Here is a 6,047-nt window from a genome sequence, read left to right on the forward strand (position 1 = left end):
ACACATGACGAGGAGACTGGTGCCGACCCACTGGACTAGTCAATTCATGACTGGCCATGGAAACTTTGCGGCCAAACTGCAGGGGTTTGGTTTGGCAGGACATGGGTCGGGTTGCTCATGTGGACACGACCAGCAGGACGCAGAGCACGTCCTGTGGGACTGTCCACTTATGGGCCCCGAACGAGCGGAGTTGTTTGCTCGGGTCCGACCCCATTCGGGCCCAATAGGACACGCGGACATGGTGGCAACCGAGGCCAATTTTGTGGCCTTTACTAAATTCGCCAGAGCGTACGGGGGGCGGGACACTCTCGACTCCCCTTGCGACTCTTCAAACTAAAGTCACTCTGATAGTTGCCATATAAATTAACATCATGCATTCGCACTTCGGTGCAAGGTTGCATCACCAGTCTCGTGCGGCTCTGCTCGGGACAAAACACACCATGTATCCATATAACGAAAGAAGATCATTGATTTTTTTGTCGACCATGTCCGATCTTAATAGGATCATATGGGCCTCCACAGAGTGGTGACCGGACAAAACAGAACAGTGACAAAACAGAACATGACAAAACAGAACAGCCAAGGGAAAAATGAAACATTAATTTTTGTGGAATCTATTTATTAATTAAATTTTAAACGAAATACATATACCTACTTATATATGTTTAATATTAAAAAAAAAAAAAAAATTAATGAAATCATCAAGGTATAATATATACCTACATTCATTTTTTTACAATACCGTTATTTTGAAAATAATGTATTTTATATATATATAGAGTATATAAAATTATATAATGTAATCACTGCATTCGGCGTAAATACCTCATTTTATCTGTTTGATTTTGATAATCATGCACAACTATTGCAAACACAAATATTAAAATTCCGTTTTTTATCTTTGCAGAATTATTAAACTGATAATTTCGTTGTACCTAGTCACCCAATCATTTTGAACATAATATATTGATTAAGATAATCTTGCCTAAGCCTAAACTTGCCGGCAACACCGAGTTGAGTTTATTTGAGGCTTTCTAGCGATAAGTAATGCAGAAATTAGATATATGATTTGATTTATTATGGCGTATTGAAAATCGGTGCTATTAAAAATCTATCAATATAATAGAAATAGGACAATTTCAATATTAAATTTATATTTTTCCTGAAAGGTCATAGTTATATTTATCGTTGTTCTGTTTTGTCATGCAACCCCCTGACTCACACACAAATTGAAAAACAATACGTGTACTTGCCAGACCCAGGATTCGAACGTAGGACCCACGACGTGGTATTCCAACGCTTAAGCCGCGCGGCCACCGCGGGTGTAAAATATAAACCGATTAAAAACAAAATATAGCACATTATGCCAATTAACCGTAGTGGTAACCCTGTCTTTGCATACATAACGACATTACTCAATCAGCTCACGCGATCTCGTTAATTAAATTCAATTACCGATAGCGATGATAACACGGGGTAAAAAATATAGGTTGCTTTTGCAACCCTACGATCTAGATTGCTAGTCACAACCCTGCTCTCATTATGACTAGGGTCATTTACAAAATCTAACTAAAATTTAAATATCCTAATATAAACCGTGTGAAGTCCTTCCGAGCTAAGCTGTGTGATAAATAGTAATTCGTATTATAATCTAATTCTTCATATTTAATGTAAATTTTAAAACGACAATTTGATGTGTAAACTACTGATTATTTGGAATATATACTGATAATAAAATTTAATGTGAATTCAAAGTATTTCCCCTTGGTTTAGCATTCTGACCATAATTCATATCGGTGTTTCTCAACCGGAGGTCACAGAATATATCCAAACAATCAATCCAATGAAAACTATATACATTTTATATGTTAATATTCAGAAAAATGTCATTTTTTTTTTCAATTTAATAAGTAAATAATGTTCCCTGAAAAAATCGAAGCTTGTCTGTCATATTAAAATGTCATAATACATCATCGATCATTGGTTTGTAAAAAGTGTGGAAGATGAATCAAATAATTATTTGAATATTATAGAGGTAAATGCAATGGACGGCGCGTAAACCTAGGAGATGCAGGGTTTGATCCTTGCCGGGGTGGGATTTTTAATATTGGGTATAATATATTTTCTCAAAAAGTGTTTTAAAATAATGTATGTTCAATAATCAGAATGGTACATTCTTAAATCTTGTGAATTATTCGTTGAATAAAAGAAATAGTTAATTATAAATTATTAGCAAGTTCAAGTAAGGTTACATCATAAAAAATATTGGAGAAATCCACGACGTCGGTTAGTAATTAAAGTAATAGGTATCTACTTTGATTTAATAAAACAAAAACCGATTGCCAAAGTAGCTTGATTTAGAAGAACGCTGATGAGTAGGTATTAAAAAGGCCAATAGTTAAAATTTGTCGCAATTAGTACGTCGCCTTGTAGCATAGAGGTAAATGCAACGGACGTAAACCCAGTAGATGCAGGGTTTGATTCCCTGCCGGGGTGGCTTACTTTTTTCAAAAAGATTTTTTCTATTGGTTATAATATATTTTCTCAGAAAGTGTTTTTCAAGATTATGTATGTTGAATATTATTCATTGTATACATAATTTTAGATATTTTATAGATAGAAGAATATTTTTCATCGATTATGGTTTAGTTCAGGCAGCGTTTAATTGAATTTTAAAAACTAACTTGCACAATCTGCAAATTGTATTATTAATTCAACGAAAACAAATAAATATGATTGACAAAGTTTAGTGTGCACAATTTATGTCGAATTTTAACAGCCTACCACCACCCTTCGCCACCGCTACGCATCGTGTCCAATACGTCAATGAAATGTTGGACTGCAAATCTCTCCAGTAATAAAAAATTACCTAATCAGGCGCCATAGTGAATTATTATTCTATACTACCTAATTATCGAAATTAGTGAGGTCATAGCATTTTATACTGCTATAGTCGTAAATGGATAAATTCTTTATTTTACGATTCTAGTTTAAAAAAATAATAACAACAAATGGATGCCGTTAATATTAATTAAACTATTTCGTGTTATTTTTAGACATTTAAAATGATCGATTAAATATTAAATCGATCACGGTTGTTAATTTTTGATACGAAATTCTTGCATATCCAAATTGTTGTAATATTTTACATATTTCACGGTTGTTGCACAACACTATTAAAACAATAATATCAAGATAGTACACTTAAATATCAATAACTTCTTGAAGAAATATAATATTTTGTGTAATATGAAAATACTAAATGATTTCAATGCAATAATATATTATGGACAAATATTTTATAGCCCGATTTAAAGAGGTAGTTAACAATTTTATTATTCAACATGTTTTTTTTTTTAATCTGTTCTTTTTTTAAAAACGTGATAAATAAATATTCGTAGGGTCACATCACAGAACAGATTAATAAATAAAATTCAGATAATGTTATGCTATACCCGCCAATGCACTACATTTTGAATCAGGGTTTTAAATGTGTGAGTGTCGTATGAAAATAAAACACATTACAGACGTGCAATAGTGTATGTTGTAACCTTCAAATACACCAATATTTAATGAGCGTCAGTGCATAAACTGAGAGCAGTTATCAGAACGATTGACAAGCTTAGAATGACGTATTGTTGACACGTGTTCGACGGCGTTGACACACTCGAGATCGGTTACCTGTTATTCCATACCCGTTAGGTATTTCAATTCCTATTAATTCTGTGTTCCCTGGGTCGCATTAACCACGGGACATGTGCTAATATATATATATCGGAGACTCAAAAATAAACGATCACTTAGTTTTTAAATAGGTCTAGAATGTGTAGGAGAGAGCGAGACAGGGAAAAGATGTTTCAATGGGGTAAGGTGAAAGAAAAGTTACACGTAAACACAAAATATTCTAAATTTAAAAAATAAACGTACACGACAATAAAGGAATTGTTTATTTTAATTAGGCCAAGAAAGAAAAAAAATTGGATACTCGCATTATAGTTTGACATATGCTTACAGTGCAGTACTATCATATCGAGTAGGATAAAAAGTATTAAATGACACTACAATAATTACTTGCGACAGATTGACAGAAAGGTTACACAGTAATAAAGTCTAAATAAATTGTATTCAAAATAAGTTATGTTGCAGAAATAAGCCACATCCAAAAATTTTGATAGGTGGTACTGCTATCTGGTATTTTTTTTTTTCAAGTTAATAATACTCTTGTTTAAATTTTAAAATCAGATATTCGCACTACAGATAAATCAATCAATCAGGTAATCAAAATGGTCGATCTTAACTAACGCCCACGGTGGCCGAGCTGCTTAAGCGTCAGCCTATAGCGTCGTGGGGTCCCAGATTCGAATCACGGATCTGGCAAGTACACATATTGTTTTTCAATTTGTGTTTGGAGTCAAAGTATGGACCTAATAGGTTGAGTAAGTGGCTAACATCCATTTATCGTAAAAACAAAATATGTTAATACAAACCTCCACTCTGTGGAGGTCTATATTATGATCCTCTAAGGATACAACATGGTGAACTTGTATAATAATAGAATAAAGGGTAGTATTGTGTTTTAAAGATCTTGATCGTCTGTGATATATTTCACCATTAGGCCTTGTGGTTTATGTAGTGTATCGAGGGTAACAGCTTTCGACAAACCTGAATATAAGTGGACGCTGGAGAAGGCCAGGAGCCACACAGGGTTGAAGCACCAGAAACGTGAAGAAAAACATATATTTTCGTGCTTTCTATATTATCGCATTGATTTAATATGAGAATCGAAATATTAATAGCATCACTGACGTTCCGTGGAGATAGGCAAGGCATGCATTGTGTGAGGACGGCATACGATGGAACGAACTTTTGAAAGCCGTGGCTATTTTCTATGAAGCGGACGATGTGGTCGCTAAGAAAGTAAAGATATTATATTAGATTAAAAAATTATAAGGGGGCATCCAAATTTGTAAGCGCCTTAGAACTCAATGTACCTAAAACCACCGCTGTTTGAGAGTAAGCTTCGTAGAAATGCTTTAATCCTCAGTAGATTATAATATGTAATTATGCCATTTTATGAAGGTTTAAGAGTTTCTTGATCATCTCCGATCCTAAAAAGTTCATGTTGTATTAACAGATTTTTGTTTTTAAGAAAAATGGATGTTAGCTACTTGCTAAGCCAATTATTATATATTTGTCAGACTCAGGATTTTCACATGGAACCAGCGCTCGAAATGGATTTTTTTATGAATCGGAGCGCCCGATAATTTTACGAAAATATTTACATAGTTATCTAATTAAATGTATATTTTTTATTATAGATAAGTGTCTTAGAATGTTTATTATATGGCATATCAAGCTTACACGGTCAAATTAATATTTCCACGAGACGGAGCGATAACTTTGGGGATTTTATGAATCGGAACGGCGCTCCGGTGCACTCTATATCGAGCTCTGCATGGAACCCACGACATTATAATCCGACGCGTAAGCCATTCGGCCATCGTGTGAGTTGAGTGTTTAAGACATTAAAATAGGTAGATTTGTACTTAACAATTTTGCATGCAATTTGAGACTAAATACCTGAATAGACTGAATACCGAATTGCATGTTTATTGTTATGTTATTATCATTGTCATAAAAAGTGACATATAGTAAAAAAGATAGGTAATAATAAATATTCTAATATAATTGATGGCGTTTAAAAAAATCAACTCTCCGAGGAAATCATCAGCCCTTCGAGAAATCGTACACACCCCAATATACCGGGTCTCCCCTTTCAACTTCAAGACTCCATACAAATCCAGCACCAGCAGAAATCCTTGGAAATATCTCAAGAACAAGTCAAAACTTATCGCTACAGAGTTCGGCAACAAAAACACTATGGATATAAGACCGCGAAAGATAAACCCGGCTTCATCAAATTTACCATCTTGGGGAAATACAAATTACAATAATGCCAGTAACTATGGCAACGAGTACAGTAATTACAATAATAATGTTACCATAAAAACAATCGGGAATTTGAGCCATAAACAGAATTTTAAAAA

Source organism: Rhyacophila brunnea, unplaced genomic scaffold, assembly GCF_057557595.1.
Source record: "Rhyacophila brunnea isolate RB1 unplaced genomic scaffold, BYU_Rbru_1.0 scaffold_23, whole genome shotgun sequence".
NCBI classification, from domain to species: Eukaryota; Metazoa; Arthropoda; class Insecta; order Trichoptera; family Rhyacophilidae; genus Rhyacophila; species Rhyacophila brunnea.